Here is a 23,514-nt window from a genome sequence, read left to right as displayed (position 1 = left end):
GGGTGGTGGTGGGTGGTGCGGGTGGTGTGGGTGGTGGTGGTTGGTGTGGGTGGTGCGGGTGGTGGTGGGTGGTGCGGGTGGTGGGTGGTGGTGGTTGGTGTGGGTGGTGCGGGTGGTGGGTGGTGCGGGTGGTGTGGGTGGTGGTGGTTGGTGTGGGTGGTGCGGGTGGTGGTGGGTGGTGCGGGTGGTGGGTGGTGGTGGTTGGTGTGGGTGGTGCGGGTGGTGGGTGGTGCGGGTGGTGAGGGTGGTGCGGGTGGTGGTGGGTGGTGTGGGTGGTGCGGGTGGTGGTGGGTGTTGCGGGTGTTGCGGGTGGTGTGGGTGGTGTGGGTGGTGGGTGGTGGTGGGTGGTGTGGGTGGTGTGGGTGGTGTGGGTGGTGGGTGGTGGTGGGTGGTGTGGGTGGTGGTGGGTGGTGCGGGTGGTGGTGGTGGTGGTGTGGGTGGTGGTGGGTAGTGTGGGTGGTGTGGGTGGAGTGGGTGGTGGTGGTGGTGAGGGTGTTGCGGGTGGTGGTGGGTGGTGCGGGTGGTGTGGGTGGTGTGGGTGGTGGGTGGTGGTGGTGTGGGTGGTGGTGGGTAGTGCGGGTGGTGTGGGTGGTGCAGGTGGTGGTGGGTGGTGCGGGGGGTGGTGGTGGGTGGTGCGGGGGGTGGTGGTGGTGGTCTGGGTGGTGGTGGGTAGTGCGGGTGGTGCTGGTGGTGCGGGTGGTGGTGCAGGTGGTGCGGGTGGTGCGGGTGGTGCGGGTGGTGGGTGGTGTGGGTGGTGAGGGTGGTGCGGGTGGGGGTGGGTGGTGTGGGTGGTGTGGGTGGTGGTGGGTGGTGGTGTGTGGTGAGGGTGTTGCGGGTGGTGGTGGTGGTGTGGGTGGTGGTGGGTGGTGTGGGTGGTGAAGGTGGTGTGGGTTGTGAGGGTGGTGTGGGTGGTGGTGGGTGGTGGTGGTGGTGAGGGTGGTGGTGGGTGGTGCGGGTGGTGGTGGTGGTGGTGTGGGTGGTGATGGGTAGTGCGGGTGGTGTGGGTGGTGCGGATGGTGCGGGTGGTGCGGGTGGTGCGGGTGGTGGGTGGTGTGGGTGGTGGTCAGTGGTGGTGGTGGTGGTGGTGATGGTGGTCGGTGGTGGTGGTGGTGGTGGTCAGGGTGTTGCGGGTGGTGGTGGGTGGTGTGGGTGGTGAGGGTGGTGTGGGTGGTGTGGGTGGTGGTGGGTGGTGCGGGTGGTGTGGGTGGTGTGGGTGGTGGGTGGTGGTGGTGCGGGTGGTGGTGCTTGGTGCGGGTGGTGTGGGTGTTGGTGGGTGGTGCGGGTGGTGGTGGGTGGTGCGGGTGGTGGTGGTGGTGGTGTGGGTGGTGGTGGGTAGTGTGGGTGGTGTGGGTAGTGTGGGTGGTGTGGGTGGTGCGGGTGGTAGTGGTGGTGCGGGTGGTGCGGGTGGTGCGGGTGGTGGGTGGTGTGGGTGGTGGTGGGTGGTGGTGGTGGTGGTGGTGGTGAGGGTGTTGCGGGTGGTGGTGGGTGGTGTGGGTGGTGTGGGTGGTGAGGGTGGTGTGGGTGGTGAGGGTGGTGTGGGTGGTGTGGGTGGTGTGGGTGGTGGTGGTGGTGTGGGTGGTGGTGGGTGGTGGTGTGTGGTGAGGGTTTTGCGGGTGGTGGTGGGTGGTGCGGGTGGTGGTGGTGGTGGTGTGGGTGGTGGTGGGTGGTGTGGGTGGTGGTGGGTGGTGGTGGGTGGTGCGGGTGGTGGTGGTGGTGGTGCGGGTGGTGGTGGTGGTGGTGTGGGTGGTGGTGGGTGGTGTGGGTGGTGGTGGGTGGTGGTGGGTGGTGTGGGTGGTGGTGGTTGGTGTGGGTGGTGTGGGTGGTGAGGGTGGTGTTAGTGGTGCGGGTTGTGTGGGTGGTGCGGGTGGTGGTGGTGGTGCGGGTGGTGGTGGTGGTGGTGCGGGTGGTGGTGGGTGGTGTGGGTGGTGCGGGTGGTGGTGGGTGGTGCGGGTGGTGGTGGTGGTGTGGGTGGTGGTGGTTGGTGTGGGTGGTGCGGGTGGTGGTAGGTGGTGCGGGTGGTTGTGTGGGTGGTGTGGGTGGTGGTGGGTGGTGTGGGTGGTGTGGGTGGTGTGGGTGGTGGTGGTGGTGAGGGTGTTGCGGGTGGTGGTGGGTGATGCGGGTGGTGGTGGGTGGTGTGGGTGGTGGGTGGTGTGGGTGGTGTGGGTGGTGTGGGTGGTGGTGGGTGGTGTGGGTGGTGGTGGGTGGTGGTGGTGGTGTGGGTGGTGGTGGGTGGTGTGGGTGGTGTGTGTGGTGTGGGTGGTGGTGGTAGTGAGGGTGTTGCGGGTGGTGGTGGGTGGTGTGGGTGGTGTGGGTGGTGTGGGTGGTGGTGGGTGGTGGTGGTGGTGTGGGTGGTGAGGCTGGTGTGGGTGGTGGTGGGTGATGCGGGTGGTGGTAGTGGTGGTGTGGGTGGTGGTGGGTGGTGTGGGTTGTGTGGGTGGTGTGGATGGTGGTGGTGGTGAGGGTGTTGCGGGTGGTGGTGGGTGGTGCGGGTGGTGTGGGTGGTGTGGGTGGTGGGTGGCGGTGGGTGGCGATGGGTGGTGTGGGTGGTGTGGGTGGTGTGGGTGGTGGTGGGTGGTGGTGGTGGTGTGGGTGGTGTGGGTGGTGTGGGTGGTGGTGGTGGTGAGGGTGTTGCGGGTGGTGGGTGTTGCGGGTGGTGTGGGTGGTGTGGGTGGTGGGTGGTGGTGGGTGGTGTGGGTGGTGTGGGTGGTGTGGGTGGTGGGTGGTGGTGGGTGGTGTGGGTGGTGTGGGTGGTGTGGGTGGTGGTTTTGGTGAGGGTGTTGCGGGTGGTGGTGGGTGGTGTGGGTGTTGCGGGTGTTGCGGGTGGTGGTGGGTGGTGCAGGTGGTGTGGGTGGTGTGGGTGGTGGGTGGTGGTAGGTTGTGCGGGTGGTGGTGGTGGTGGTGCGGGTGTTGGTGGGTGGTGCGGGTGGTGTGGGTGGTGTGGGTGGTGGTGGGTGGTGGTGGTGGTGTGGGTTGTGGTGAGTGGTGTGGGTGGTGGTGGGTGGTGTGGGTGGTGTGGGTGGTGTGGGTGGTGAGGGTGGTGTGGGTGGTGTGAGTGGTGTCGGTGGTGGTGGTTGGTCGTGGGTAGTGTGGGTGATGTAGGTGGTGTGGGTGGTATGTCTTAACGGATCTTTATGAATAAGGTTTCTTAATCCTGAGTATATTCATGAGCTTCAGGGGACAAATGGACACCTCAAAATAGATGAAAATATTCTGTGCATGAATTTGAAGATATTAAAAAAAAAGAGGAAACAAAGCTTTCTTTAGACCATCAGAGATTTCTTTAACAGAAAAAAATTAAGAACCACTGTTGTAGCAGAGTCTCATTGATGGTCCTAGTCACATACTTTTTGCCTCAAAATTACCCTAAGTCTCACATGCCCCAGCTCTAAGATTATTACTATTAATCGTCACTGATCATCCATTTCTTTAATGCTGAGCCTAATATTTCATATATTAATTTTAACATTAAATATTAGATTTCTAAAAATTTTCTATGTGAACGAGTTTGCACTTATACAGTGTGACAGGCATTGTAATATTTCTTGGACTATTTGAATAATGTCCAATTTTTGTATAATTACTTTCTTTCTTTTTGGGCTAAAATTGGCAATTACTCCAAAATATAATAAGGTTCCTATTCAAATTTCATATGTTAAAGAAAAGATTCAGGCCCTGGCCTGCTGGGTTGCGCAGTTGGTTGAAGCATTCTCCCAGTTGATATACTAAGGCTGCGGCTTGCTCCTGGGTCAGGGCACATACAAGAAACAGCTGAGGAATGCACGAATGGATGGAACAACAGATCAATGTTTCTCTTTCCCACCCCTCCTTCTTCCTTCTCTCTAAAAAGCAAAATCAAGAAATAAAATTTTAAAAAGATTCAAAGAAGACATCACTGTAGTTCTCCCCTCTTTTAATGTCTTTTCATCTGAGATTTATACATTCTCAACATTGAGAGACAACTGGTTGCCAGGCATGATTGTGATCAGAGCTTTTCCTGGTCACCCCCCGCCTGACGCCCTCTCGCTTGTGGACACTGAAACACTTAAATCCTTGCCACTTGGTAACTGATCACTTTCTCCTGTTCATTTTCATTGCTATCTATTTTATTCTGTCTTATTTGCTGAATGATTTTTCATACCTCTATATCTTTTCTCATAGGTAACACTCTTAAAGTGAAAGAATCAACTCATTATACTTTGTATCTTTCCTAAGTCTTATTATAGTGGATAGCAAGCAATTATCCTTATTTTATTTATTGTGTTGTAAAATATATCAATGTTCTCAAGCTCTCCAATCTTCACTTACATTAAGTTGATCACTTCTACCCCAACTCTTCCTTAGAGAAGAATATCTGTTGGTAACCAAGATTTGGTTTTATATCTATTAAGATCGATAGGTCAAAACCTACAAGATAGCAATTTCCTGTCGCTTTCTCATTACTGTCTTTAAATAGTGAGTCTCAGATGCAAATGACTACCAAGGCCAGGCAGATGACATATCTGTGTATATATGATGAAGCTTTTAATAATTCCCAAGACACTCAATGCTATTATAAAGCAAAAAAGCTAGAAAAATGAATGTCTCTGATGCAGTACTATTTATGTGCAGAAATTGGACAAAACATTCTTTCAGGAGAAAAGAATAAGTTATTAGTGGCCTCAATTAGGTCAGCCCATTCATCTCACAGAATGTCAGTTCCACAGGAGAAGCCAAATGAAAGAACCTTCCGAAACATTCATAGGAGGCCAGGAGGCCAGAGGTCCTGTGTTGTCACCAGATGTTTTCTGGTCCATTAAACAGTTACCGTGCCTTCAGAGGGCATCAAGGGGAAAAGTAATAGCAGGAAGGCAATAAACCTGGCCTAATTGGGTATTCATCATGACAGATGAAATCCTCCTCCAGGCACGAAACACAAAAGCATGGTTGAATCTCTCATAACAAAGAGAGAAAAAGCGGAAGGGTAGATGCTCTCCACATGGGTAGGAAATGCGAGTAAAATTCCAAAGGAAAAACTGGGTTTGCATAAAAGAAATGAAGGAAAAATTTAGAATATTTAGAAGACTTCGTAAATCTTCATTAGCTCTCTAGAAATATTAATATATGCGGTCTCCTAAAAAGGATCAAGATACAAAATCAAAGGATGATTCTAGCTGATGTTAAACACAATATGGAAAGTAAAATACTAATATTTTATTCTCTATACTTTATTACATTTTTAATATACACATAAAAACACTGATTATCTGAAACATTAGTTTTTTGTTTCTATGCTGTGTAATGTGCAAACATAGACCAGGCTTTCAGGGATTTGGGAGACTACTCTCCACAGGTCGTGCGAGTTTCTGTGTAGCCCCTGAGCAGCTGGTACTCACTGCCTTTGGTTCCAGACTATCTCTCAAGGATGCTGGTATAGTAAACGGCTTGGATGATAGAGACAGTTTCTCTCCAGGAAACAGGAGGCTATTTGATTACAGCCTTGGAAATAGAGACATAGCTGGCTGATGCAAAGGGCAGGCATACGTACTTAAACAATTTGTGCTTATTAAAATCTGGGGTTTACTAGGCCCTGGCCGGTTGGCTCAGTGGTAGAGCATTGACCTGGCGTGCAGGAGTCCCGGGTTCGATTCCCAGCCAGGGCACACAGGAGAAGCGCCCATCTGCTTCTCCACCCTTCCCCCTCTCCTTCCTCTCTGTCTCTCTCTTCCCCTCCCTCAGCCAGGGCTCCGTTGGAGCAAAGTTGGCCCGGGTGCTGAGGATGGCTCCATGGCGTCTGCCTCAGGCGCTAGAATGGCCCCAGATGGGCAGAGCACCGCCCCCTGGTGGGCATGCCGGGTGGATCCCGGTAAGGCGCATGCGGGAGTCTGTCTGACTGCCTCCCCGTTTCCAACTTCGGAAAAATACAAAAAAATAAAATAAAATCTGGGGTTTATTTATGTAAAATAATGTATTGTGTATGCAGGTGTCATCTGATCTCTTCATCTTGTTATATGGGAATTAGGCTTAAGGAATCAGTGCCAAAAATCTTGATAATTTAGCTTCTATTATTGCTATAAGTAATATGCCATTCTTTGCTACTGACCTAGGAGCCTTATGTCTTTTACAAATATCCATAAAATCATAACTCTCAGATCATTCACAGTTTTTGGTAAAATTTTATTACTCCTGAGAGTGTATCCTAACACCTTTCTTTAATGAGTAAACAAAAAGACATACTCTTTAGTCAAGAGTACAAAACTATGGCTTCTTTCCCTTTTTATTGTAGTTTATTCTTATCTGTCTTACATGATTTGTACTGAACGAGAGCTTTCTTAGGTCCTTGTTAGTGGTAGAGAGTCATTTATCCACATCACCATTTAAAAAAAAAATTATTGCTTTTTAGATTGAGAGGAAGGGAGAGAGACAGAGACAGAGAGAGGGAGAAAAACTGACTTGCTCATCCACTTATTCATGCCATCATTGGTTGATTATTGTATGTGCCCTGATCAGAGATTGAAACTGCAAAGTTAGCATGTTGGGATGATGCTCTGACCAACTGAGCTACCCGGCCAGGGGATCCAATTCACCACTTTATCGGAAAAAAATTGACTTGGGAAAACACAGTTTAATTTTATTCAATTTGTCTTACATATCTACACTATAATAGGTTTATAGTTACTTTCACATCAAAGGTTAAGACAATTGTACCACTTTTGCTTATGGTTTGTATAGCAACTGTTTCATAGAAGTTGCTTTTAATGACTTTAAATTTCCAAAGAAAAAGGTTTTCTTTTAACTTAGTCATATTTTTTAGACAAATTTGGAAAACAGATTCAAGAATTATCATTATGCAACCGAAAAGTTAAATATGGGGAGGCAGAAAACTCTAGACTCAGTCAAGTTAAAGACTCTTTTTAACAGTAGCCCCAATGGGCTGACAAAGAGAATGGAGGGAAAACACTCTAGTTTCAAGATAGAATAAAATGTCTACTTAATATTTAGCTACTGATGAATCCATAATCTACATTTTATATTAGTCTGTGTAGATTAACTGTTTCAAAGCCTAAATCTCAGGTGCTTAAAAAATAAACAGGGCAAACCTGGTATCTTGGTCCAATACTGGTTGATGGTTAGGCTCAGGCTCCAGGAAATCCTTTAGGGACCAAGGATTCATCACATGACTCCTCCACCTTCTAAGTGTTAGGTTGGCTGAAGGAGGGATGCACAAGGCCTGATGAGTTTTATAAGTTTATTTATGCATCTGTACAATAGATGGGCTGAAACCCTAGTGGCATCAGCAGAGAGCTGCAGGAAGGGGGTGTCTGATTTAGGGGTTGCTGCAGGCATTTGCTGGCATGGGGTTGGGTGCATCTGGCCATGCTCAGATGAACATATCCTGCTTTATGGCCTTGGTCACAGACTGTATCTTTTTTTCCCCAACCTTTAGACCCCTCTTGATGACCTTGTCCAAAGGACACTTCCTAGAACCTTCCCAGGGTGGGGGGAGTTGCTTAAGGGGAGGAAGAGGTCAGGTGAGAGAGATGCTTAATGAAGAAGCTGCTACAGTGAGAAGCAGAGTGAGAAGAACTTGGGTTTTAAAGGGGCTCTGGCTTTAAAGAAGCCCTGAATCCAAACCCAACACTAAGGTCTCCATTAAAATCTTCTATATGAGACTGTGAGCCCAGAGAAGAGAGACAGTTAGAACAGCTCAGATATGCTTTTCATCATTGTGGTTGGGAAGCACACTCCCAGGTGAAGATTTGTGTTCAGGATGATATGGGGGCCATGCTCTTAGAATCAAGACCTGTGGAAGAATGAAAGAAGTATGATTAGGCAGAGAGGGAACCTGAGCTGTGATGTAGTCAAAACAAAGGTCCCAGTACCTAAAGAAACCTGAAACACTAATTTGAAAAAATATATATGCTCCCTATGTTCATTACAACATTATTTACAATAGCCAAGATTTGGAAGCAGTCCAAGTACCCATCAGTGGGTGACTGGGTAAAGGTTGTGGTACATTTATACAATAGAATACTACACAGCTATAAGAAACACGACGTCTCACCCTTGGTGACAGCGTGGACGGACCTGGAAGGCATTGTGCTAAGTGACATAAGTCAGTCTGAGGAAGACAAGTACCATATGATTTCACTTATATGTGGAATCTAGTGAACAAAATAAACTAACAAAATAGAAACAGACTCGTGGATACAGAGAACAACAGTCTGTCAGCGGGGAGGGGAATGCAGGGCTGGGTGAGAAGGTGAAAGGAATGAAGCAAAAACAAAACAAAAACAACAACCTCATAGACACAGACCACAGTATGGTGATTCCCTGCGGGAAGCAGGGTGAGGGAGGTGGCAGAGAATGGGGGGGGTACATGGTGATGGAGGGGGACTTAACTTGGGGTGGGGAACACACAATATAATATACAGCTGACACATTACAGAATGGTACACCTGAAACCTATATAATCTTATATAATGTCACCCTAATAAATTCAATAAAAAAGGGGGGGGGGAGTTCCAGCTGACCCACAGGGTGAGCTGGCGCTGGGATGGTCCCTCAGAGTGGTCCACAATTTAGGAGAAGAGGCCAGGACTTTATACCTACACATTGATAAGTCACTGAAGGTAAATGTAACCCAGAAAATACATGCAACTCTTGGGGTGGGGAGTACAGCTTCCTCTAGTGAAGAGCAATCACTGGGAGAGGGTGTTCATTTAGCTGTGAGCTGTCCCACTGGCAGAGGCTGGAGGAATGAATACTGTGCTTCAATCCTGAGGAAGGAGATCTGGGAGCTATTTCGAAACTACCATGTAACTATCCTGTCCCTTATCAAACACTCACTACCTCTACTCATTCGTTTGTCTCGGCCTCTTCCAGTCTACATTCACCTACTTCCTCCCACCTTGCATGCCCCTTGCCCACGTCACTTCTTTTCTAAGAGCATCTGTGGCTTCCTCCTTCTTTCCAAATCCAGGGGATTTGCTGTTTGTTTGTATAAATATAAATCCCCGACGACTCCTCACACTAGCAACTTTCCAATCCGTGAAACTCTTCATCTAGTCATTTATGAAATTCTTACCTTTTTCCTTATTCATTATATTATTTTCAATTTCTTTGAGCGTCTCCTCACTGTGGGCTAGTTCTGAACGCTTCACTGGGGGAGCTTCTTTGGGTAATGTCAACTCCTTTGAATGGTTTGGCTTCATTTTACCCACACCTAACCCCCCATGTGGATCAGTGGGGAGCCGTAGCCTAGGGAAATGGAGAAGAATATGGTTGCTAGGAAGAGGGTCTTTGAGAAGTGATATCCTGCTTTTGAATCCTGGTTCTTCAGCTAGTTGCTCTGAAGCCTTGCTATTTTATTTACATTCTCAAGGCCTAAGTTCGTCGGGTTCTTCGTGGTCTCCATGTTCTATACCATGCTACCTACAGCCCTTTTCAATCACATATATACAGTCACAGACTGAACGCTTTTCACTGAAAATGAGAAGAAATAGAATATCAGAGAAATAAAGAAAAAAGAATGTTGGCTATATATGTCCTTGAAAATCAGCTTTTCTTTGATCTCTTTGACTCCCTACTTCTCTATTTTAGGGTACCCTCTTCTTAGGCTCCCTGGTCACACTTCCCTCTCACTTTATAATGTAAAGCAGTTTAACTTCTTTACACTTTTAAAAATGGAATATTTTGCCATAAATACCTGTTACCACTATTATAAAATGTTGTAAGTAAGAAAAAGCTCTTCCGTCCTAACTGCTCACTTGGCTGTGAGTTCTGCATTTCCATGAGACTACAGGTGTCTCCATCAGGCTGATTGGAATGCAGAAATACGCCTGCTCAAATTGGCTTTCTTTCCCACTTATTCTATTAAGCTTCCTTTAATCTTTGATTTATTTCTATTATAGTAGGTTCTGGGCTCAGTGATAGGCCAATCTGTGAAATCTTATATTTTTCTTCTTTTATGTGTTCCCATAATAAGCAACAAAAGAGGCATTATGACATTAAAAAAGTAATGTGAGCCCTGGAATTAAAAACCTCTTTTGAGAACCAAGTGAGATAATACATGTGAACTGTGTTTCAATTAGAGAGTAATGTTAAATTGATATATATTAGTTTTTATATCCAAGAGCTTTGAAATGCTTCAAAAGATTTGTTTAAAACATTCCATGTTGGAAAACAGGCCCAAGATTGTTTGAAGAAAGATGTTTATAAAAGGCTATATATAAATAACAAAACACATCTATGCTTATACTAAGCAACCTCTAAAATGGCCCACAATGAAATTCTTTTTATAAAAATTGCCCACTCTTGCAGTGCTGGTCAACCTGGTCCCTACCACCCACTAGTGGGCATTTCAGCTTTCATGGTGGGTGGTTGCAGAGCAACCAAATGGTGCCGCGATTGGCCCACCATGAAAGCTGAAATGCCCACTAGTGGGCGGTAGGGGCCAGGTTGACCAGCACTGCAAAAGTGGGCAGTTTTTATAAAAAGTTTGACTACCCCTGCTTCTCATGTGATCTCCTCCCCTTGAGTGTGGGCTAGTCTCAGTGACTCGCTTATAATAGAATATGGCAAAAGTGATAATCACTCCTGATAGTGGTTGCATAAAGACTATGGGATCTCTCTCTTCCTCACTTTCTCCCTCTATCTTTGTCTCTGTGTGTGTGTGTCTCTGTCTTTCAGTCACTCTCCCTCTCTCTCTCCCTCTCTCTCTGTTTGAAGAGCAAGCACCTATGTTGTGAGCACCCCTGTGGACAAGTCCAAATGGCAACTGATGTGTCTAACAGTCAGTGAGGACCTGTGGCCATTCAGCAGCTCCATGAGTCAGCTTGAAAGCAAATCCTCCCTGATTTGAGTCTTGAGATGATTAAAAGCCCGGCCAACACCTTGTTAGCAGCCTTGTAAGGGTCCCTGAGCCAGAGAACCCAGCTAAGCCGTATCAAAGTTCCCCATCTATAGAAACTGTGAGATGATAAATGTTTGTTCTCAAAAGCTGCTAAATTTTGGTTAATTTGTTACACAGCAAAAAGTACCTAACATAGCTCTTTGAAAAAGTACCCTTTAAATATAATGTACAAAATACATACGAAATGTTTTATACTTATTGTAGCATGTAATTGAACAACTGTTCATTATTGAATTTTTTGAATTTGTATATAACGTTTTCCATATACACTTGTAGGCATATCTATACATTTATAATTTTACTATGCAGTCATACCATCAAAGCAATACATCTTAATTTGCATAATGATAAATAGTGCATTCTTTGGAATCAGACTGCCTGAGTCAAATCACAGCGACCTTGTGTTGTAGTAATATAAGGTTATAGTAATTAAATATATAGAAATATAAAAATATGGAAGATATATAAAAGTAATTAAAAGGATATTAAAAATAATTATTAAAATGAAGTAAAGTTATACCAATTGGATAAGAATAATATAGTGGCTTAGTGCCATAACTCTGTAATGTGATAAACAAACTCTGACTTACAAGCACAGCCCAGTTAGTATATGTGTGAAGTTATACATAGATAAGAAGTAACTTGGTGCCATAACTCTATAATGTGATAAACAGACTCTGACTTTCAAGCAGAGCCCAGTTAGTATGTGTGTGTGAAGTTATACATAGATAAGAAGTGGCTTGGTGTTATTTACATTAACTTTGTAAATTAATGACAATAAGAACATCTTAAAAAGTGGTTTAATGTAAACATTTCAGTAGATTGGCATAAAGGGGGTTCCCTGCGAGGAACTCCCAAAAAGGTGGTTTGAGGTGATAATCCTGTAGATTGACACCTGTTAGAGGGCATTGGCCAGAAAGGGTACTAAAGCTGAGGGGCCCCCCTGCTGCGGTAGTCGCCCAGACTCCAACGTTGATGTGGACTGTCTCCATGCTGCTCTGAGCTCTGACCAAAGCCAGTGGAGAGGACCACGCTGACGGGGTCCCCTTAAGCAGGCACGCCAAAAGGATTTGTGAGTAATATCAATAAATTGCCTGTGTGATTATTGCAACTAATTTGTGTGTCGGTTGTCTTTTCTCTGGTGGCATTTAAAAGTAGCATCCTCATAGCCTCCTCAAGAGTAGTCTCGAAGTGGCTGCCAGCCCTGCTAATAAGCAGGAGTGTCCCACTGCATGGGGAAGTCGAATCAGGGATGCCTGATCGACATAGAGCTTGGGCTCTACTGGGACAACTTGCACACATTAACTTCTCTGTACAATTGAGAGGATAATAATGTCTACCTCATACATTCGTTACAAGGATAAGTTAAAACCTATAAAGTGTTTGAAACAGAGCCTGGCTCATAGTAAAAAGATAGACAAATGCTAACTTACTTTAAAATAATTTTATCTTTTATTGTTCTAGTGCTGGGTGTTTTAGTTGCATCCAACTTGTGTGCTTGCTTACTTTGTCATTTAAGCCAGCTGCTTGGCTGCCTCTGGCTTTCCTGTTGTTATGTTTTGTCAGGCTGTTTTTGGAATTCTCTGCATGTCTGTATCAAACACCCAATGCCTGCCACTTCCGGGAATGGCAACAGAACAGAAAGAGTAGAACTCAGGAGAGATCTGACTTCAAATTCAGCCCTTCCAGTTACTAGATTTGCAGTGTCTCAATTTCTCTTCCTTCCTTCCTTCCTTCCTTCCTTCCTTCCTCTCTCTCTCTCTCTCTTTCTTTCTTTTTTCCTCTCTCTCTCTCTTTATTTTTTTCTGAAGTGAGAACCAGTGGTGGGGAGGCAGACAGATACGATGCTTGGCCCCTCTGGGGCATTGCTCCACTGCAATCTAAGCCATTCTAGCACCTGAGGCAGAGGCCATGGGGTCATCCTCAGTGCCTGGGACAGCTTTGCTCAAATGGAGCCTTGGATGAGGGAGGGGAAGAGAGAGATTAAAGAGAAAGGAGAGGAGGAAGGGTGGAGAAGCAGATGGGCGCTGCTTCTGTGTGCCCTGGCTGGGAATCGAACCCAGGACTTCCACACGCCGACCTGATGCTCTACCACTGAGCCAACCGGCCAGGGCTGTGTCTCAATTTCTTAGTCTGAAGATGGGGCTAATTGTACCATTTAGGACTGTTAAAAGTATTCAAGATATTATATATTAAGATGACCTATATCAAGCCTCTTGCATGTCAGTAGGTGCTCAATAAATGGGAGCTAACACTATCAAAATGTGGCTAACTCCTCCTCCAGTCCTCTGGATCGGGCTCCTTCCCATCACCTTTAGCTTGGACAGTCTCTTTCTCCATAAGATGTAACAAAAGGGATTTATTTATTTCAAAATGGTTAATTACTTCCTCAGATGGCTATAGTAGGCCACATAGCTTTATAATAACAATGATCACCCCTCAAAGAATGGCAGGGACAGAATTTGTTAAGTCTGTTATATAGATCATAATGTGCCCAGCAGAGTCATCCAAGGAGGTTCTTGATATGCACTCTTTGAGGCTTTGACAACCAAGAATCGGATTCGGCAAGTTTGAGATGGCATTCATGGGTTTTAGAAACCGTGTAAAGAGAGACAGTCAGAGCAAATCAGCTTTCAGACTTCTGTGAGAATGTTTCTCTATTCTGAATGAGAGGAACGAGACTGATGTTGTGTCTGAAATCTTCCTCAGCGGCGCTGCCTTTGGGAGTGTGTTTTCTTCCTCAGAGCAGGTTTGATATTCTGGCCCCAGCTGCTTTTTAAATAGGAAAAAATACTAACACTTTATTAACAAACATATTTCAGGAGAGCAGGAGTAACCTATACCATTAAACATACAACTTAGAGCAAACTTAAACATGGATGATGAAAAACAATTCAATATTTAAAAAATAAAATGGTATTGGCTAGCCACACATTCATTCACTTTAATGAAGACGAATGGTTCTCCAATGTGAGGTGGCTCCAGAGTCTCCTGGGCCTAACAATTTGCATTTCTAACAGGTGATGTGCCGCTGTAGTCCAAGGACCACCCTGTGAGAACCACTGCTACAGACAAAACCTGAAGATAGTTTCCCATTGGAGAGTGAGCAAGTCTATCTCAGCTGTCAGACATCTGCAGGGGTCTACCGACCATCTTCAGAGAACCTCTCTTTGTGATTCATTCATATTTTATAAAATGTTCAAGATTTCCTTCCTGGAGAAAGAACTGAAGCAACAGACAAAACCAGACTTTTTTTTTTCCATAAAGTCTAAAAAGTAGATGAAAATAAGTGCTTTTGTGCCTCTTCCAGCAGTTTTCACTATGCAATGTGGATGACTCACAGACCCAAACACTTTCCAGGCTGCATTGGTCTCCACAGGCTCTGGTGTGCCCACGAGGCTACATGTGTATCTGCGCTCTGTGTTGAGGTGTAGGGTTTCTAAGAGGTGACAGTCCTTTTTGATGCCACTGTCTGTAAAGAAAAACTGTCAACTTACATGCCCATAAGTAGGCCCCCCAAAACACACACACATCCTGCAATAATTACATGCAAAGGGTTTTTCTGTTGCAAAACCTTCTTGTCTTTGAGGCTTCTTTCGCTGACATCTGAAAGTCTGCTGAAAGTTTAATTATTTAATAAGTAATCAATTAAGTAATCTAATTAGCAAATTAGTTGGCATTGAGAGTGAATGTTTCAGTATAAATAAGCAACAATACATCTTGGTTGAATTATCTTTCTCCGAAAGATTTTGAAGTCTTAACTCCTAATATCTATGAATGTGCTTATTTGGAAATAAGGTCTTTGTAGACACTAAAGTTAAGAGGAGGTCATTAGGGTGAGCTCTAATACAACATGGCTAGTGTCCTTTATTAAAGGGGAAATCTGGACTCACAGGCACACACAAAAGGAGGACATCCCATGAAGATATAGGCAGAGACTGCAGTATTGTGTCTACAGGTTGAGGAATACCAATGATTACCAGCGAACCACCAGATGCTAGGAGAGAGGACAGTTTCTCCCTCGCAGCCTTCAGAAAAACCAACCCTGTTGATATCTTGATCTTGGCCCTGTAGTATCAAGAACTGTGAGATAATAACTTCTGGCTGTTTAAGCTACTTAGTCTGTGGCATCTTGTTATGGCAGCCTTAGAAAGTAATATATAATCTATTTGTAAAAACATTTTGTTGGGCAGTAAGTTCTAGAAAATTTTCACTAAACTTGGCTCAATTCCTTTGGAACTCTTTGTAATCCACTGGGATAATAGTAGCATTCTCCAAATACTATTTTACTTATGTTCCTTACTACTTTCTGCATGTAAAGATGATACATTTTCTGATCTGCCAATGAGTTGAAAAGGAGACAGTGATCTGCTGTCTCAAACGCCAGCAACTGGTAGCAGAGGGAGAGAGTTGGCTTTCCGTCTTCTAAGATCTCCTCATCCTCTCAAAAGTCTGTGTGTTTCTGAGGTTCTGACCAAATGACCGTGTTTAAAATGAGCTCCAACGGGTGGGCATATGGAAAGTTTTCTGAAGGTCAGGTCTTGCCTGAAAAACAAAACAAAGCAAAAGAGATTTTGTCCGTTCCTCTTTGCTTAAACATCATTTATAAAAATCAGAAAATAAAGTAGTGCAGAGATGAAAACATTTGTCATTTCTGATTTTAAATTTTGTTAAATGCCCAGGCACACGTGGCCAGAAGGATAGGTCCATAAACTGAGCCCAACAGCCTCTGACCTGGATCACGCTGCTTCCAGGATTTCCCCTCGTCTCTTTCAGCAGCTGTCACTCTCTCTGACTCACTGAACTTACAGACTGAGCGGAGCTGCCCTGACCACTGGTTCTGTCATTTTCAGAAAAGAGTTTTTAGGTTTCTCCCACATTCTTGGTTTGTCTTCATCAATATCTATAAAATGCGCCTGACCTGTGGTGGCGCAGTGGATAAAGCGTCGACCTGGAAATGCTGAGGTCGCTGGTTCAAAACCCTGGGCTTGCCTGGTCAAGGCACATATGGGAGTTGATGCTTCCAGCTCCTCCCCCCTTCTCTCTCTCTGTCTCTCTCTCTCTGTCTGTCTCTCCCTCTCCTCTCTAAAATGAATAAATAAAAATAAATAAATAAATAAATAAATAAAATATCTATAAAATGCCATGGGCATTTGCTGAAGAGATCTGTCACTGTGACTTACAAAAAAAAATTATTTCTTTTTTTTGATCACTGGGATGATTTGTCCTCGTGGATTTGAGAAAAGCTGGAGGTGGCAGATTCCCTGGAAATTCTTTTATTGTTTTTGAAGATTAGACGATAAAGCCAAATAAAACAAGCAATTACTATGGTCCTCCATTCTGCCTACAAAGCTAAATCATTGCATCTCCCTGAGCCAACAAGAATGGGTCAAGTTTCTCTTTATCTGAACTTCTGGCCACAGAGGTCATATACTATCTGCAAAATTGGACCATCTTATTGTTTGAATGCAGGGCGGACACTAGGAAATACTGTGCCAAACTAATGATCAGTTTTCCAGCTCTCAGTGTGCCATGACACAGAAAGGACGTGAATTTTACTTTCCAACAACAAATAAAACTACAAGCCCTTATGGAAATAATTTCATCATTATTTTATTTTGTGCATTTAATATGTTGTTTGGAGAAAGCTTTCAAAGATCTTCCTAGTATTGCTTTGCCTCTCACAGAAAAGCTATCCATTCAGAAGCAATGGTGTTTTTTTTTTCCACTAAAAAGTAGGCACAAAGAGCAACAATTTAATTTAAAATGACATTTCCTAACATGTATAAAAAATGGTCATTTTAAAGCTCTGGGCTTTGGAAAAGCCTGATCTTAAAGAACTTGTTCGTTATGTCTCTTGATTTTTTTCAGTAAAATTTTCCCACTTTAAGAGTATAATTTAATGAATTTAAGCAATTGTATACCAGATTAGTTTATTAGGACTGCCATAACAACACACCACAAGCTGGGTGGTTTAAACAACCAAAATTTATTGTTTCACAGTTCTGGAGACTAGAAGTCTAAGATCAAGGTGTCAGCATGGCTGGTTCATTTTGAGGACTGTGAGGGAAGAATCTGTTGCTTTTTCTTGATTTGCAGATGGCCAATTATCTTATCTTTGTGGTTGTTACATTGTTACACCTCTGTGTCTGTGTCCTAATCTCTTCTTATAAGAACAGCAGTCATGGTGGGTTAGAGCCCACTCTAATGACCTCATTTTAATATAGTTATCTCTTTGAAAACCCAGTATCCAAATACAGTCACGTTCTGAAATACCAAAGGTTAGGGCTTCACATATGAATATTCAGGAAACATAGTTCATCCCATAACATGCATTGTTATGTAAAAATCATCACCACCGTCATTTATTTATTCAAATTTTATTTTTCAATTACAGTTGACATTCCATATTGTTTTATACTGGTTTCATGTGTATAGCATAGTGGCTAGATAATTATATAACTTACAAAGTGTTTCCCCCAATAATGCAAGTACCGTATTTTTCGCTCCATAAGATGCATCTGACCATAAGACACACCTAGAGTTTTGAGGAGGAAAATAATAAAAAAAGTGTTCTGAAACAAATGGTGTGTTAAAATATTTAATAAAATACTGTATTTTTTGCTCCATTAGACACACAGGCATTTTCCTCTCCACTTTTTTTTTTTTGGGGGGGGGAAGTGTGTCTTATGGAGCCAAAAATACCGTACCCACCTGCTACTATAGCTTTACCTTTTTAGAATTTCATATAAATGCAACTGTGTATTCTGTAGTTTATTGTTTGACTTTAACTAAAACATGTTATTGACATTGCATTTCTCTTTATTGCTAAGTTATATTCTGTATTATATTTATAGCTTAATTTATTTATCCACTTACCAGTTAATATTCATTTGAGTTGCTTCAAGCTTTTGGCTATTGTGAAAGACTGCTGTGAAATATTATAAACAACTACATGCCAACAAATTGCACAACCTGGGCAAAATGAATAAATTCCTAGAAATATACACTCTTTCAAAAGTGAGTCAGGAAATATCAGAAAATCTGAATAGATCAATTATAACTAATGAAATTTAAACACCAATCCAAAATCTCTCAGTGAGCAAAAATCCTCAACTGTATGGATTCACAGGAGAATTTTACCAAACATTCAAAGAAAAACTAACACCTATCCTTCTCAAACTATTTTTTAAAATTCAAGAGAAGGGTGTACTCCCAAGCTCATTTTACAAAGCCACCATTATTATGATGCTAAAACCAGAGAAAGACACTAACAAAAAAGAAAATTATAGGATAATATCCCTGATGAACATAAGATGCTAAAATCCTCAGCAACATATTAGCAAGCCAGATTTAGCAACACATTAAGAAGATCATACACAATGATCAAGTGAAATTTATTTCAAGAATGTAAAGTTAGTACAATATTTGCAAATCAATAAATGTGATACATCACATAAGCAAAAAGTAGAAAAAATTATATGATCATATCAATAGATGCAGAAAAAAGCACTTGATCAAATCTAGCACCAGGGAAGAGGTTGGGAGGGAGGAGTAAAGAGGGACAAATATATGGTGATGAAAAATGATTTGACTTTGGTAATGGGTATATAATATAATCAACAGTTCAAATGCTATAGAAATGTTTACCTGAAACCTATGTACTCTTATTGATCAATGACACCCTGTTGAATTTACTTTTCTAAATAAAGTTTTAAATAAATCTAGCACCCATTTATGGTAAAAACTATCAGCAAAAGAGGAATAGAAGGAACATGCTTCAGCATTCTAATTTACCTAACTGTACAATTGTGAAGCTTCATTTCAGATAAATGAGTTTGATATTGCTCTTTTCTTCTAAAGTATTGAGTAATGAAGAACAATTTAAACATATTCTAATGACATCAAAATCTATTCATATAATTTATAATTGAAGAAGAACATAGGGATTACATGAGGCAGCAATAAAACTGATTCATGAGTCAGGCCAGTTAGATTGTTTTTCATTGATTATATCTGTGTCATATCTCACTACAGAAGGGCATTGGCAGATAGAACAAGGTTTCATAGACTAGTTGGAAAGAGCATAAATGTTTTTTAACAGTAAAAATTAAATGCCTGGAGTAAGAGCCAAAGAAATAAAAAGATACTTTATATATAAGTAAGGAGGGAAATGAGATACAAACAGAGGTAATAAATGGGCATTAAAATAGTGAAAGACAACTGGGAAAGTATAGAGTTGTATAAATTGGAAAGACCAGGTATTTTAAAGATGGGAAAGTATAAAAGAATGATACAACTCCAAAGTATTTTTTTGAGTGCCATCTTGTGCTGTGGAAGGCATTAAGAAAGGAGCAAATTAGAAATTCTAATCTCAGAAACCCCACAACTGGTATCATATAGGACATGATTCAGTGGAAGCAAACAGAAACTAACTAAGACTGGTTTGACTCGTATGATTGCAAGGCCTAGAGGAGAAGCAGGGTGGTTTGAGCTAGCCGCTTAGCCAAGTCAACAAGAATCTAGGAACTGTTTTTGATTTGTTTTTTTCCACTTCACCTTCCATAATATTAGCTTCATTCCTCATGAACCAACTGCTGATCCTGCCATTAGCGTGTGGAACTCTCTCTTTTCTCCCCAGATATTGAATGGCTAAACTGGTGTATATGCCCATCTGTGGACCAACTACTGTGGCCAAGAGGATGGCAATATATGTTACTTGCTTTTGATAAGCCAGTAAAGTTCAGAATGGGGATAATCCCAGCCCAATCTCATTCCTGTTACAGAGGCGGGGGGGGGGGGGGTAGAGTGGTTCTCAAAGGAAAATCTGAGTGCTGTAAACATAGGAAGGGAAGATGGATGCTGAGTTGGCAATGTACAAAATGTCCATTACACAAGCCAGACTGAGAGCTGTAGTTGAGTATGCAAATCAAGTGGTCTAAAATCAGAAAAATATGTATGGGGAGGGGCCACATTGAAATGAGACTTTTGTTTCAATGACATCAAAGTAAGCTCTTACGCACTTGTGTTATTTGTTTAGTATTTTCCTGCTTTTAAAAAATATTTAACAAAAAGAGGGTAAAATCATGACTCTCTTATAACTTCTAAATGAACACAAGTTAAAAATTTTCTTTAACTCATTAATGAGGAAATCAGTAAGTGTTAGAACCAGTTCCAAGAGAAAGTCCCAAAAGGACAAACTTTTTACACAAACAAAGACAAAACTAAGAAAGTCAATTGAACCGTTTCTGGACAAGAGAGAATTTGCATTTTATCCATTATTGAAAACTTACCAAGTTGCAAAATAGCTCCCACAGAAGCACAGTCAGCTAAGGCAGAAGGGTGAGCTATAGACAATGTATATACAATCTTCCACTGAAGCACACACTTTTCCCTGCACTGTGGCTGTAACTATACCTCTTCCTACAAGAGTGTCTTCTCTACTCAATATTTCCATTCCCATCAATCATGAATGTAAATTACAATGTAAACATCTACTATAGCATGAAGGTGCCCTCCCTACCCCTTGATCCAAATAGTCTTTTGTATTTATAACATAATATATACATATTGCTCTTTTGATTTCAATCTTTGTGTCAATTTTCTATCTTTTTGCTGAATTCCACCCTAGAGTTTATAGCAAGTAGCTTAGCATCAGGGCTTCCAAGCAGTTTGCTGATTTATTAGTTATATGTCCCAGTGAAGGGAGAGTACTGTTCATTTAGAACACAATTTTTTTTAATAAATTTTTATTAATGGTAATGGGATGACATTAATAAATCAGGGTACATATATTCAAAGAAAACATGTCTAGGTTATTTTGTCATCAAATTATGTTGCAAACCCCTCGCCCAAAGTCAGATTGTCCTCCGTCACCCTCTATCTAGTTCTCTGTGCCCCTCCCCCTCCCCCTAACTCTCTCCCTCCCTCCTTCCCATGTCCTCCCCCCCCCACCCTTGGTAACCACCACACTCTTGTCCATGTCTCTTAGTCTCATTTTTATGTTCCACCAATGTATGGAATCATGTAGTTCTTGTTTTTTTCTGATTTGCTTATTTCACTCCTTATAATGTTATCAAGATCCCACCATTTTGCTGTAAATGATCTGATGTCATCATTTCTTATGGCTGAGTAGTATTCCATAGTGTATATGTGCCACATCTTCTTTATCCAGTCTTCTATTGAAGGGCTTTTTGGTTGTTTCCATGTCTTGGCCACTGTGAACAGTGCTGCAATGAACATGGGGCTACATGTGTCTTTACGTATCAATGTTTCTGAGGTTTTGGGGTATATACCCAGTAGAGGGATTGCTGGGTCATAAGGTAGTTCTATTTGCAGTTTTTTGAGGAACCACCATACTTTCCTCCATAATGGTTGTACTACTTTACAGTCCCACCAACAGTGAATGAGGGTTCCTTTTTCTCCACAGCCTCTCCAACATTTGCTATTACCCGTCTTGTTGATAATAGCTAATCTAACAGGAGTGAGGTGGTATCTCATTGTAGTTTTGATTTGCATTTCTCTAATAACTAATGAAGCTGAGCATCTTTTCATATATCTGTTGGCCATTTGTATCTCTTCCTGGGAGAAGTGTCTGTTCATGTCCTCTTTCCATTTTTTAATTGGATTGTTTGTTTGTTTGTTGTTGAGTTTTATGAGTTCTTTGTAAATTTTGGATATTAGGCCCTTATCTGAGCTGTCGTTTGAAAATATCAGTTCCCATATAGTTGGCTGTCTGTTTATTTTGATATCAGTTTCTCTTGCTGAGCAAAAACTTTTAATTCTGATGTAGTCCCATTCATTTATCTTTGCCTTCACTTCTCTTGCCATTGGAGTCAAGTTCATAAAATGTTCTTTAAAACCCAGGTCCATGATTTTAGTACCTATGTCTTCTTCTATGTACTTTATTGTTTCAGGTCTTATATTTAGGTCTTTGATCCATTTTGAATTAATTTTAGTACACGGGGACAGGCTGTAGTCGAGTTTCATTCTTTTGCATGTGGCTTTCCAGTTTTCCCAACACCATTTGTTGAAGAGGCTTTCTTTTCTCCATTGTGTGTTCTTGGCCCCTTTATCAAAGATTATTTGACCATATATATGTGGTTTTATTTCTGGGCTTTCTATTCTGTTCCATTGGTCTGAGTGTCTATTTTTCTGCCAATACCATGCTGTTTTGATTATCGTGGCCCTATAATATAGTTTAAAGTCAGGTATTGTAATGCCCCCAGCTTCATTCTTTTTCCTTAGGATTGTTTTGGCTATTTGGGGTTTTTTATAGTTCCATATAAATCTGATGATTTTTTGTTCCATTTCTTTAAGAAATCTCATAGGGATTTTGATGGGAATTGCATTAAATTTGTATATTGCTTTGGGTAATATGGCCATTTTGATTATATTTATTCTTCCTAACCAAGAACAAGGAATATTTTTCCATCTCATTGTATCTTTTTCGATTTCCCTTAACAATGCTTTGTAATTTTCATTATATAGGTCCTTTACGTTCTTTGTTATGTTTATTCCTAGGTATTTTATTTTTTTTGTTGCAATCGTGAAGGGGATTATTTTTTTGAGTTCGTTTTCTAATATTTCATTGTTGGCATATAGAAAGGCTATGGACTTTTGTATGTTAATTTTGTATCCTGCGACCTTACTGTATTGGTTTATTGTTTCTAATAATCTTTTTGTGGAGTCCTTCGGGTTTTCGATGTATAGGATCATATCATCAGCAAAAAGTGATAGCTTTACTTCTTCTTTTCCGATATGGATGCCTTTTATTTCTTTGTCTTATCTGATTGCTCTGGCCAGAACTTCTAGCACCACGTTGAATAAGAGTGGAGAGAGTGGACAACCCTGTCTTGTTCCTGATTTAAGGTAGAAAGTCCTCAGTTTTATGCCGTTTAATAGGATGTTGGCTGATGGTTTATCATATATGGCCTTTATCATGTTGAGATATTTTCCTTCTATTCTCAACCCATTTTGTTGAGAGTTTTAAACATAAAATTGTGTTGTATTTTATCAAAAGCCTTTTCTGCATCTATTGATAAGATCATGTGGTTTTTGTTCTTTGTTTTGTTGATATGGTGTATTACGTTAACCGTTTTGCGTATGTTGAACCATCCTTGAGATTCTGGGATGAATCCCACTTGATCATGATGTATTATTTTTTTAATATGTTGTTGTATTCGGTTTGCCAGTATTTTGTTTAGTATTTTAGCATCTGTATTCATTAGAGATATTGGTCTGTAGTTTTCTTTCTTTGTGCCATCCTTGCCAGGTTTTGGTATGAGGGTTATGTTGGCCTCATAAAATGTGTTTGGAAGTATTGCTTCTTCTTCAATTTTTTGGAAGACTTTGAGTAGAATAGGAACCAAGTCTTCTTTGAATGTTTGATAGAATTCACTAGTATAACCGTCTGGGCCTGGACTTTTATTTTTGGGGAGGTTTTTAATAGTTTTTTCTATTTCCTCCCTGCTGATTGGTCTGTTTAGGCTTTCTGCTTCTTCTTGACTCAGTCTAGGAAGGTTGTATTGTTCTAGGAATTTATCCATTTCTTCTAGATTGTTGTATTTGGTGGCATATAATTTTTCATAGTATTCTACAATAATTCTTTGTATTTCTATGAT

The sequence above is a fragment of the Saccopteryx bilineata genome, chromosome 5, assembly GCF_036850765.1.
Source record: "Saccopteryx bilineata isolate mSacBil1 chromosome 5, mSacBil1_pri_phased_curated, whole genome shotgun sequence".
NCBI lineage: Eukaryota > Metazoa > Chordata > Mammalia > Chiroptera > Emballonuridae > Saccopteryx > Saccopteryx bilineata.
The sequence above is the reverse complement of the archived record's forward strand: the minus strand, read 5'-3'. Positions refer to the sequence as shown.